The sequence below is a fragment of the Lepidothrix coronata genome, unplaced genomic scaffold, assembly GCF_001604755.1.
Source record: "Lepidothrix coronata isolate B3197 unplaced genomic scaffold, Lepidothrix_coronata-1.0 Scaffold44, whole genome shotgun sequence".
Classification (NCBI taxonomy): domain Eukaryota; kingdom Metazoa; phylum Chordata; class Aves; order Passeriformes; family Pipridae; genus Lepidothrix; species Lepidothrix coronata.
The window spans coordinates 90,959-103,637 of NW_016690224.1; the positions used below are offsets into that span (position 1 = coordinate 90,959).

General features: G+C 47.4%; 1 protein-coding gene across 3 annotated transcripts in view; it reads left to right on the forward strand.

The window, feature by feature from the left end:
* Window positions 1-217: 217 nt before the first annotated feature.
* The window catches only part of PITPNM2 (phosphatidylinositol transfer protein membrane associated 2), a 128,685-nt gene continuing 116,223 nt past the window's right edge, over window positions 218-12,679 (forward strand). The window contains exon 1 of one of the 3 annotated variants that reach the window (XM_017814163.1): window positions 218-268. The gene's annotated coding sequence lies outside the window, so the exon portion shown is untranslated. Of the gene's footprint in view, window positions 269-1,951; window positions 2,189-10,967; window positions 10,985-12,679 lie in introns of those variants that run through there. The other 2 variants (XM_017814166.1, XM_017814164.1) reach the window with 2 other exon arrangements.

A 12,679-nucleotide genomic window follows, 5' to 3' on the forward strand; every position in this document is an offset into this window, starting at 1 on the left:
TCCCCCCTCCCCCGCAGCTGCAGCGGCCCGCCCGCCTCGCCTCTCCCCCCCACCCCGCCTCCGCCGTCCCCGCAGCGCCGGCGGGCGAGGAGCTGCTGCTGCCCGCGCCCGGCCCGCCCGCGCCGGGGATTATGCGAGCGGCGCGCGGGCAATGTCGGCAGGCAGAGGCAGCGACCCGTAGGCAACGGCAGCCGCCGAGCCACGGCGGCACCGGCAGCAGCGGGAGCAGCAGCAGCGGGAGCCGCGGCCGCCGCGCCGGGAGCAGCCGGTGCGTGGCGGGGGGCGGCGGGGCGAGCCCCGGCACCTGGCGGTGCCTCGGCGGGGGCGGGAACGGCGGCGGGCCCGAGGGCGGCGCGGGGTTGGGGGGGCGGCCGGGCCCGCGGAGCGGCTGCGGCTCCGCCGAGGGGCCGGTGCGGCGCGGGGGCCCCTCCCCGGGAACGCGGCGGCGGAACGGCCCCCGCGGGCCGCGGAGGGTCCCCGGCGGTGCCTCGGGGCTGCCGCAGCCTGAGCGGGGCCGGGCGGTCCGTCCCCTCCCGGGATGCGGCGGTAAAAGTTTCCCGGTGGAGCGGCCGGTGAGCGGGAGGGCCCCGCGGCCATGGCAGCGCCCGGTCCCGCACAGCGGCACCCGCAGCCCCGCGCCGTGCAGGTCCGGCGGGGACACCGCCGTGCTCGGGGCTCGCCGCGCCGGCGGGTTGTGGCAGCGGACACCGCGCTGTGCCCGCGGGGACGGACGGACAGACGGACGGGGACCCTCCGCGCCGGGTTACGGCACAGGGAGCGTTCGGGGTCGGTCGCGGCTCGAGGCCAGACCAGCCCGTCCCCGGCAGAGCCGCCGGCCCGGCCTCCTCCTGCCTCGATGCCGCATCTCCCGGGCTTGGATGTCCCCGAGCTGGGCTCTGGCAGAGGCCCCGGGGGCAGGTTTGTCGTGCGGTCGCCCCGCGAGCCCCTCTGACGAGGCCGGGCCGTGAGGAGGGGTGAAGGTGCTGCCCGGGGTGACCCCCCGTCCCTGTGGTGGGAGAAGAGGGTGAGACCCGCAGCAGCATCATAGAGAAACAGCCTTGACTCAGTGCAGCTGAGGGAGAACCTCGTGGGCTTTTGGGCTGGAGATCCCCCTGCGCTCAGGGAACTGCTGGGTTCTGGTTACTCCCTGGAAACCGGCCGTGCTCCTGAGGCGGTGCTTCCCCCTGGGAGGGTGGAAGGAAGAGGTTTTTCCCTTTGGAAAGAGCAGGATGCCCGTTCCTTAAGTGGATGATGGGCTGCGAGAGGGGATTCTCTTTGCTGGGCCTGGCAGTCCCTTCTTCCGGCCTCCCCATTCCTTGACAGAAGGGGTCCTGCCTAATGTTCCCAAACAACCCTGGGCTCCATCCTGGAGTGCACTGATGCCTCGTGGCTACAGCGTGAACAACTCCAGCGTTTTGTCCAGCTGTGGGAGGGTTAAATCCCTTACTTCACCTCCTCCCCAGGCTCTCTCACTCTGCTGAAGGAGCTGAAGCACAGAGTGCACTGAGGTGCTCAGCCTGAGGCTGGAGCATCCTTAGGGAGTCCCTCAGAGCAGTGCCCTGCTCAGTCAGCCACACAAGTCAGCATTATCACCTTTTGTGTTAAAATGCCTTGACAGAGGCAAAGTTTACTTGAATTATTTAAGAAAAAAAAAGTTCCTTCCTGTGTTAGTACCTGCTCTAAAGCGAGAACTTCCATCTCCTGTGTGCCCTCTGCGTCTGGAAGCTGCTTGGTGGGAAATACGATGTCAGGGAGCGTCTTCAGTCCGTGAAGACATAATCTGTGTGTGCTCAGCTCTGCCCCTGACAGCGGTTCAGCAGGACAGTGGCAGTAGATTAGTCTTTGTGGACATCAGGACTTAAATATGTGGTCTGAGTGCACGTGGGAATATCTGTGGCTATAGGGCTCCTTATCCTCCGATGGCTCCCCGATCCTGCTCCCTGCCCACATCTTTCTGCTCGTGCTGTATTTTTATCACGCAGTTTATTTTTGTCGTGACTGTGACTGTGTTGTGCTCCCGAGTAACACAAGCCGCCTGACTGTGTTACAGAGTTCAGCACTGGCTCCTGGGCGGTTTGTTTTCCTCTGGTCAATAGGAGACTGCTGTTTGTAGGGCAGCCTTTTTCCCTCTTTTCCCCTGGCAGACCCCGTGGTGGATGGATGGCCGAGTGCCTGGCTGTTCTGACAGGTAACTCGGTAATTGAAGCGTCTCCTCGGGATGTACAAAATAGAGAATGGCCAGGCATGAAAGCACCGCTGCAGACTTGTCCTGGCTTGCTGTTTTTTCTCAGGAATTTTGCTTCGTGGTCCTTGCAGTGTGTTCTGGTTGTGGCAGCATCTCTGGGAGGGAAAGAGAAATGAGCAGCAAGGGCTGGAACGCAGCTTGTGCTGCTTCCTTTTGATGGAGCGGAGTTCTGGTGGGCTGCTGGGTCCATTGATCATGTTTAAGTTTCTGTCACTAACTTTTAATTAAAAGCATAGTTGATACCACTTTAATGAACGTACAGATGTTAGCCATCTTCATGCATAAAAATGCTTTTTAATTCCCTTACTATTCCCTTTATGGCCCTTAGATGCTTTTGTTACCATCTAATCCGTGTACAGCAGCAGCTGTTTATCTTCTTAATAAAACTTTTTCTTGCATCTGTGTTCAGGAAACAATAATGCTTTGAGTAAACAATTCCCTGGTATCCTTTAGTGGTATTTTTTTTTAAGGAACTTGGCAGAAAGGCTTTTAAGTGATGTCTAAATAGTGAACTCCAAGGCTGACAGTCTCCCCGAGCCTCACGTAACTCCGCTTGTTGGTGGTTGTTCCTCAGCTTATGTGAGAAAAATAAGTATCCCTCAGTGTATGACTTTTGATTCTGATGAGCTTCCTGAGGATCTTTCCCCCAAATGATAACTTCTTATTAAAATACCCTGTCTATTTTGGGTTTGCTGGTGTGTGTCAGTGCGTTTGTCGCTTGTTGTGCATCTGACAGCCCGGGCATTTATTGTGATTTACCAGCTGGCACGGGGGAGTTTTATCTAACTTCTCATTTTGCTTGACAGCAACCAGTTTGGAAAGACCTGGCCCTGATTTTTTTTTTTTTTTAATAGAAATTCTCAAAAACTTATAATTGACAGTGAGGCTAAAAGGCTTTGAATTTAAATAATTAGTTTGGTTTTATTCAGAATTTGTCACTGTTTCTGTGAGTTGGCCAAATAGAGAAGCAGCACATCCTTCAAGTGTGCTGCTCCAATTAGCACTCCTCCAATTAGTCCTAAAGAGCTTTAATCTCCCCCCAACATTCAAACAAAAAGTCTTGTCATTCAGTTGCTGTCTTGGCAGCCTGAGTGGAAGGCTTTGGAAATGGCAAGTGAAAGCTGATGCTCGCTCCCCAGTGCAGTTTGACTCATGCCTCTCATGCATATTCACCGTAATGTCCTGTTCCAGGACCAGCAGGATCCCTCTAGAAAGCACTTTTGGCCTTTTTTTTTTTTTTTAAATGTGTTTTTCTTTCAGGATTACTCTTGAGAGGGGAGAAACAGGCTTCAGTGTCTCTCTTCTCTTTATTTTTATTTTCTTAGGAGGAAAAAGCAACATATAAACCCCATGGTTTTCTTAATGGCCAGTTTCTCTACATGGTGAAGATGCCTCATTTAATTTTAAAGCTGGCTGACATGGAGTGTGATGCAATTAATATTTCTGATTATCCCCCCAAATTAGTAAAATATGTCTAAATTCAATTTTGAGCCTGAAAACGTATTAGAAATAAAAGTGTTCTGTAGTATGCAGTGTGACTGGAAATGGAGTAATTAATGCAGGGGGAGGGAATAAATAAAACACTTTTATTTATAACTTTGTTTCCTGGGCATTGGAGGAAATCCAAATGCCACAAGATTGTGCTGGGGCAGAGTCTGTCTGAGCTCACCGACAGACTGAAAGGGAATGTGGCTTCTCGAGTTGTGGTGTCCATGCCAAGAGTCCTACGAAATTTTAAATGAACAAAGTAATGAATGATATTTGGATGTTCTTAATGTAAGAAGAAGAAAGCAATTTAGCCTGGGGCTGACCCAGATCCTGACACTACCGGGAGTTTTAATCAGCACGATGCCAAGTGAGTACACAGAGCTCCTGAAGTCAGGCTTGTGAGTTTTCCATAGGGAAGAGGTTTTGCTGGTGTGACTGTCTTTGATGGTGATTTTTATTTTTTTTAATTAAAAAAAAATAATTCTTAGAAACTCACAGCAAAATGTTTCAGTAAATCCCACTGGCAACTTAAAAACCAGTTGGGAGAAAAGTATCTTTAATTTTGAAGGGTTGGTGGGGGTCCAGGGGACGTCCTGAGAGATGGCAGGATCTGGAGATGGAGCTGCTTCCCGCTCCTGCAGCCCTTCCTGAGTGTGTCTGACACAGGATTGGGCTCCAGAGGTGAGAAGAAATGAGAGGTTGCTCAGGCAAGTGGAGATAAATAGTTATGGAGCAAATCTGGGTGCAGGGGAGAAATCCAGTCAGCACAGAGCTAAAACCTGCCCTGGAGAGCTGGGGCACATCAAAGTTGATCCCAGAGAGACCATCCAGGAGGAGAAAAGAGAGAAAACAGCATCTGCTGCATGTGGGCTTCCATGTGCAGGGGATGGTAACAAGGATAGCGGGGATCTTGGGTTGGTGGTTGAGGCAGCCCAGGTCAAGGGTGTGGAAAAGGTGTGGAAAGCCACAGCCGAGAACCTGGCACAGCTCTGGAGTGTGGGAGTGACGGTGCCGGGGTCATTGCTCCGGTGTTGCCAGGGCTGGAGCCTGGCAGGATGCACATGCCAGCACCCAGGAGGGCAGGGACAGAAAGCAAACACCTTGGGTGAGTCAGGAGTGCTGGGCAGGACGCAGCTTTCCAGGCAGGAGTGGCGCCCACAGCAGTGCCTGGAGCTTCCGAAAACCCCTCGTGGCAAAAGCTGATCCTCGGCTTCTCCTTTCTGAGGTGGTGCTTGAGAACTCCCAGTAAGACAGATTTGAAGACCTACAACATCCAGAAGTCTGCATCCTTGTGGACATCAAGTTTTCCACAAAAAAATCCCCAAGCCTGAGCACTGAGTCTCTTGGACAGCGAGGACTCTGCGCAGGTTTGACAGTCCTGACTCGGTGTGTTTGGCCAGCTGAGGTTGGTGGGTGCTGTGGCGTTGGGAGCAGGAATCTTAGAGCTCTCCTCGATGGGAAAACTGTTGGGATTGGGTAAATTGGGGAGACTCCTTTGATGGGATGAGGAAAAGTGATTTGCCACTCATCCTTTTCTGTGCCTTTAAACAGTTCCGTCTCCTCTCGGAGATCAGATACTGGGATTTCTCCCTGGGATTTTCCATCAGTTTCCATAGTCTTGTCGTGGCAGGAGGAGGGAACAGAGGTCTGGACAATCCAGTTAAGGAACAAGAGGTAGTTTGCTGTGAGCTGGGAAGGCACATCTGGACATGGAAGTGAACTGTGAGGACCTGGGGAGGAAAATAGTGAATGAACTGCTGAGAGTTTCATAGGCAACGGGGATTCCTGTAACAGACAGGGAAGTTAACTCTGATTTGTTTGGATTGCCGGCACTTACATAACGACCTTGGGGACACTAATTCAGGCGTATTAGCTGACTTAACCCCCAGAGCAGTGACCTGAGAAAGCATTTCTCTTTAACAGCACCATAACCAGTTTGGAGGGTGGGGAGGTGTAATCACATCAGCACCTTGAGGGCTGTGTTGGATCTTTAGGGGCGAGGCCGCGTAATCTGCAGCTCCAAAGAAGTTTGGTATGTGCGTGACCTGACTCTGGACATGAAGTGGGGCCTTAATTCCATTATGTGCTTTAAAAGGTTATGGAAGGATTGCAGGTTTTTGTAGGACAGCCCTGGTAAACAACAGTTCAGCTCTGGCTGTGGGTTACTCATACAGGGTCTGGTTTGGGATGTGGGGCATCACTTTGGGGCTCTTTTCAGATATTTGGGTTGGAGTTGGAGTTACCTCTCTGTGGGCATTTTGCAAGAGGTGAAAAAAGAATGGGCTGCCATCAGCCACTGCACGTTTGGAATGAACAGCAAAACAATTTCATGTATGTATTTGTATATAAATGTGGTGTAATTATGTTTTATATACATCAGAAGACAATGCAATGGGAGTAATTTCACTTGTGGTTATAATTTGTTTCAAGATCGATACCATAAGTTAAATAGCCTCCTCCTGAAGGTAGAAATACAGCAGAATCCTGTTCTCTATGTGGGTGGCTTACCTATTTTAATGCTGCTTTCTTTTTCTTTTTTTTTTAAAGAAGGAAATAGAGATTTTATATTTATCATATCAGATGAAATTGAAATCTAAATATTTACATCTTTTCACTGGATCTGAGGTTGAGCACCAGCTGTAGGCGTTGCCAAGCTGTTTAGTTGTCTCCTTCCCTGAGTAGGTTGAGTTCTCCAGGGTGGTGGAGGGATGGAGCCTCATGTTTTTGTGTGTTATTTCCTAGCCAGTCTCTGCATCTGGAAATCCTTCCCTCTGTGGGCTTGGTGACCCGGCCTCACGTTCAGAGGGTGTTCCAGCCTAAACATGCTGAAAGCTAAACATGTGTTATCTCCAGCAGGATGCAGAGTTAACTGCAAGCTGTGAAAGTGGAGGGGGAGTTCAGGATATGAGGATGTAAATAACTCGCAGATATTTGGTGGGGAAGAGCAGAAGGGGAAGGAGGCCTCTGCTTGCTGTTTCTCTGCCATCCCCATCTCAGTAACACTTTGAGTGCTCTTCACAAGCAGAGGTGGAGGATCACTTCTGTTTTTAACAAGGGTAAAACAGAAACACATGTATGGAGTGTTGCAGGACACAATTCAGCAGAAGAGACAGTAAAATCTCAGTTTTCTGTCTCCCGTTTTGTTTTGTTTTCCTTGTTTCCAGGCAGGCTGTTATTTCTGAGCAGGCTTAACATGGGGCTTTTTGGCTTCTGATGCACCAAAGCCAACTGGTAGAGAAGAACATATAGCCTGTTTTGTTTTCCCTCTCTCCCTTGTTTTCAAACATAATTTATGCAGACTCTTGGGACCCATTATTTGTCTAACCTGTATCTGGATTGTAAAACATTGTGCCAGGTTTTAACTTCAAGAAACAGTAAACATCTTCCATCACATATCCTCAAAACTGTGTTTAGCACAGGCCCAATGTGTCCTTTATTTCTTTTGAGACTGTGGAGTAATTTTAATGCTGTCTTTTGCTTACATTTAATGCCTGTAAATAAGTTTTTCCAAAGGGCACCTTTAACATGCTGCCTGTGTGAGAGGGAAGAGCGTATTTGGGCAAGCCTGCTTGAAGGATTAACAGTTGTAGTCCAGTTCTGTGTGTTGCTCTGCCTTCCCAGTTTTTGTTTATGCTTTTGTTTAGAAGAGCTGGTTTTACTTGCCTTGCTGAGGGTGGGCACTTTGGTACCATTAGGTCAGATCTTCTGCATCATGTCTGCAAAACATCTGGGCAGAGAGGATGGAGAGGAAAGAGCTTTCTGTCCTCCTCCTACCCATTTCTTCATACAGTTGTCCCAGCAGAAAAAGGAGCTTGACAGAAAGGGGAGATTTCATTGTCTAGTGGAGCATCTGTATTATCAAAGGCAGATATGTCAGAGCACTTTTCCCCCCCTGCTCTGTCTTTTGTTCTCTGTATGTCATTTTGCTGACATAACTTTTGTTTTATTCCTTGTTGTCAAAGTAAAACTGAAAAGAGGTATTGTCTTACCTTGAACATGGTTACCCAAATCATCAGCTAAACCGTGTTGAGAGAGAATTTTAATTCCTGATTTGAAGGCTGAGTATAATTTGGCTTTTAGACCTCCCATTCTTCCTAAATCAAGTTTATGGTACCAGCAGCCAGGAGTGTCAGCTTCTGATTAGAAACATGTTTGGAGCCACTAAAAAACTCCTTGAAATCAGTTTGACAACTGTTTGAGAACCACCTTTTTAATATTCCCTTCAAGTTCCCTGCCGAGGTCTCTTGCAGCAAACTTGTAGATCTTGTAGATATCTGTCTTTGCTGCATATTTTATTGAACTTGCTCCTAAGCTTCCTAGAGGAATGCACAGAGATAAGCTTTTCAAAGCTTTTTAAAAAATTTAGTTTTACATGAAAACCTGGAATCGTCAAGATGAGAGTTTAACTGGCTGCACTCAGAGCACCTTGCAAGGAAGTTCTTTTTCCTTTTGTGTGTGGTTTTTTTTTTTTTTTGGAGGTTAAATCTCGATTTCTCCCCAGAATTTCTGGTTGTGTAGCCCAGGTGGGTGTCTCTGGACCTGCAGGGTGTCAGAGGGTGCAGCCAGGTGAGGCAAATCCACCCCACCAGCACCGTGGGTGACAGTTGGGGTGGGCTCAGGGGTCTTGGAATGCTTAGGTTGAGGTTGGGAGAAGGGAAGGGAGACTGAGTGGTGCTTTTCAAGCTTCATTCCTGCAGCCTGTGTGGCCTGAACCACCTGGCTTGGAGAACTTGAGCAGTTCCTGAAGGCAGCATCAACACAGGCGCCCCGGGGCTCCACGTTGCAGGAATCAGAAGGAATTCCATCTGGAGGTGGGAGAAACAGCCCTTACAGCCTTTCTTTACTCGAGGCTGGCACAGAGAGCAGAGTGAGTGACACATTTCCATTTGACTCATCCCTTGTCAAAGTGGTGACACCCTTGAGTCACATCAAAAAGGAGCCCTTGAAGCTGAATTGGCACATCACAGAGCAGGTGTTTGCTGGGTTTTTTTTGGGTTTTGTCCTTGTTAAGAAAATTATTTTCCCCTTCCCTGGGATGGAATGAAGTTGATTAATGCTTTCCCTAATGTTCTGGGTTAAAAATAACAGGAAAACCTGATTCAGATGGAATGTTGGATGTTGGCTGTAGAGATGGTCAAACAACCTGCTTGGAATAGTTGTGAAGCCCTAAAAAAATAAAATAAAATAATTAAAAAAAAAGAGTGCCCAGTAGCCAGATGGTTGGAAAAGAACACCCCACGATCAGTGAGGCAATATGTAAATATTTTCAATCATTACCACAGTACTGCTGTGTTGACATTGAAATTCAGAGTGTTATTCCCTGGGACTCCTCATTGATCAGCAGATGAGCTCTGATAAAACAGAGGATAAAAGCACAATACTGAGCATTATTATGGATCGTGGGTTTCGTTGACAAGGACAGGCTTCCATCAAGGGCTGGGAATGGATTTCAGGCCCTATTTAAGCATGTTACTGAGCCACTGTTTCTTCCCTGGCTGTCAGCTACCAATTAAATGGTGTTTTATTTCTTGAGCTGCCTTATTTAAGGTGAAATACTGCAGAGTTGACTAATTTTTCTGTGCTAATTAGCACATTTGTATGGGAAGGGGCAAGGTGGAAGCTGACGTCGAGTTCTCTGTTTGAAATATTCCTGGCTAGAAATGACTGGAAAATAATATAAATCAAACAGTTGAATTAAAATAATTTTTTTGGGGAAAAAAATTCTCCTGAAAACAGGCTGAGGAGACCCTGTGTGGCTGATTCACTTCAAAATCGTCACAGGGGTGATGGCATTGTCATCCATAAAACATGGAGTGCCTTTGGCATACACAGGTGCTGAACCCACCCAGAGGCTTTTTCTTTATTTTTCTTTATTTTTTTTTAATTTTCTCTCCTCCTCCACTTTTATGCTCCTGGAAGAAACAAATCCTGTAGGTTTTACTGCTCTCAGAGGGGAGTCTGAAGCTTGGCTCTAAATAAGATGCTTTTAAAAGCTGCTTTTTAAGCTCTGCCCACCTCAAAGCAGTTCCATGCCAGGGTGAAGCAGGTGCTGCTGGTGGTGGCTCCTGGGATCCCACCATGGAAGCAGGAGGTCTCCTCTGTTTGGGAAGGTGATGTGTGTAGGGGACAGGTTGCCACCTTGGATATTTGGTATTAAATATGACTGTTCCTTTGTTAGACTGATGTGATGTTCCTAAAAATCTTGAGTGTAGGGGTTATTTTTAATATTTTTTTTCTCGCAGTCTGATCAGAGCAATGTGTTGTAATACTTTCCACTCCAATCTCTGCTTTAATACAAGGGAATAATGACTTTTAAGCAAGGAATAATGACTTTTAAGGAAGGAGGGAGAGGGCTTTGCGAATGAAAAGGTCATTACAGCTACAGCAGGGTCCAGAACCCAGGCAGCTTCTGGAAACATTTTGCTGTTTGTTTTCTGTCCCTTCCCCTTGGGTCTGGCTGCTTGCAGTGAGGCCAGGACCTTGTGCTCCTTTGGGAATGTAACTCCAGGGCATTTTGGAGGGGCCAGATGCTACAAACATCAGAGAGGGGAAAATGGTCCGGGTGCCTTTCCAAGCTGTTCGTATTTTCCAGTTTAACTGCTGCATTTGTCCTGCATGTTGATTAATTTCCTGGCACGTCCTGGAGCCTGTTCCTACAATTAGAGTTCTTCAAGATTTGGAATTTTTTTCTCTCTGGTTTGTTGATTTTCATTTGCTCCCTTATATCCCCTTATTTTTTTAGGGCAACTTATAGGAGAGCAGAAACCACCTTCTCTGAGGATAAAGGGCTCTGGAGACTCTCTGTGGTCTCAAATTGATGCTTCCAAGCCATGGCCGTGTGAGGTTTGACCACAACTGACACTTGGTATTTATTAATGCAGATTGAGCTGAGCTGAACCAGCTGTGGTGTTGTTGAGGGAGAGTTTTGCTGCTTCATTTCTCCCTGTAAGACAGTGCTCTCAGTGGCTCTGGCTTTGCAGAAGCAGCATGTGAGTCTTGCTTTTTATTGCCAGTGCTTGGCAGGCCTCTGGTTCGAGGTGTGAGGCCTCTGTGTTGTGGTCTGTGGTGGTCACCAGGTGTGTTTGTGGGAGCTCTGCCCATCCCACCAATATAAAGAGTTTTAGTGGTGGCAGTGATGGTGCCTCTCGGGGAAGGACTGGAAGGTGAAGTGCAGCACATCAGTTCAGCAGAGAAGCCTTCAGAAGCCAGCAGAAAGCATCTTATAACTAATTAATCATCCTCCTTGGAAAGGTAAATGTCAGCTCTGTTAGTGCAATGTGGTGTGTGCAGCATTTGTGATAAAAATGAGCCGTGTGGCACCTCTGCCTCCTTGCAAAACATATTTCTGTGTGAATGTGTCTATTAATAGCTGGGGTCTGCTTTCATGGACCTGTGTGATGGACTGTTGTGCTGCTCCAGAACAAACTGGGCTTTGATTTGGGTCTGAGCCGCTGTGATGCTCAGAGACTTCCTTGGGGAGATGCTTCCCTGGAAGCCTTGTGAGGAAGGGAGGGAGCTTGAAACGTTTCTCTTTGCAAATCGCCCATAAGAAAACTGTTGTTGTAGCCTTTTGGGAGCCCTTGCATTAACTCACGTTTCTCTGTTTTTGTTGTGTGGCTTTTTCCTGATGGTTTGGACAAATGTGCCCCTTCTTTAACAGTGCTGGAGCCTCCCACACTTGAGCAGTTTAATTTTGAAGCAGATGCAGTTTTAACTGTGTATTTGAGTTCCACACAGCACAAAATGCTTCTGAAATGCAGCCAGAGTTAATGATTGTAAAGCTACAAGAGGGTTAAAACCTGACAATTTTCAAGTTTCAGTTTTGCCTTGGTATTCTGTTCTCACACCTAAAAATAAATAAATTAAGAATAGCAGCAGCAGTGGCTTTAAAAAGTGATGACTTGGGAATACAGCCAAGGTGAATTGTTTATGATTATTCCAGAAAACAAGTTTTAGAAATATGTCATAATTTCCTAGGCTGCATTAATTATCTATTACTTTCAGTGTTTGCTGACGGTGTTTCTGCTTCCCAGAGGCAATACTTTCAGTTTCTGTTGTGCTCAAATGGTTTTGCTTTTAATCACTTTCGATTTCAGTACCATTAGCAGGGGTGCAGAGAGCTGTCTTTCTGTTTGGAACGATTGTTACAGGCTTCAGGTCACTGAAAATGAGAACTTCTGTCATCCTTCCCCAGTCTACAACCCAGGGGAAAAAAAACCAGTCCTAAAATAAGAAAGAATAAAGCATGTGGGAAGATTGATTTTCTTAGATTGAGGAGGCTTTGTGGCCGCTCTTCAGGTTTGTAGGTACCTAGGGGGCTTTTGAAGTTGCCCTCACCCCAAGACTGAAACTCTGAACCCCTGGGTCCAGGCCCTGCTAATTCTGAGAACTCTGCTCCACAGAACCAGGGAGACAGAGCAGGGCCTGGGTTGACTCAGATTTTTACAATTTATTTACTGAAATGTAGGTTGTGGTGGATGGTTCTTTTGGGAGGATGTTGTCTGGCGTATCCAGTGTCTATAGAAATGTGTCTAGCCTGTGGAAAATGTAGAAAGAAAGGATATGGACAAATCCCAGCGTGCCCGAGGAATGAATTGTTGTATAACATGTAAAAAGTGGTCAGACTCAGACAGACTAGATGTATATTGAGTTAAAAACTATGTATCTATGATAAGTCCTTATAAAAAAGAAAGGTAATATGAGGATTCTTGTTTACTTGCGAATCAGAATGGTAGAATAGCTGAAAGGACTAATGAGATACTCGCTTTTCTGAAAAAGTGTTTAAAAATTCAAAGGCAAAGCAAGATTAAAATGTTGTATTTCAATACATTTCCATTGTACACATTTGAATAGTTGCTTTAGAGAGAAAATCCTTTGGGCTTTGAATCACTGCATTGTGTCTAACAGTAGGGGAAGAAATATTTTAAATTTTCTTTCACAAAAAGA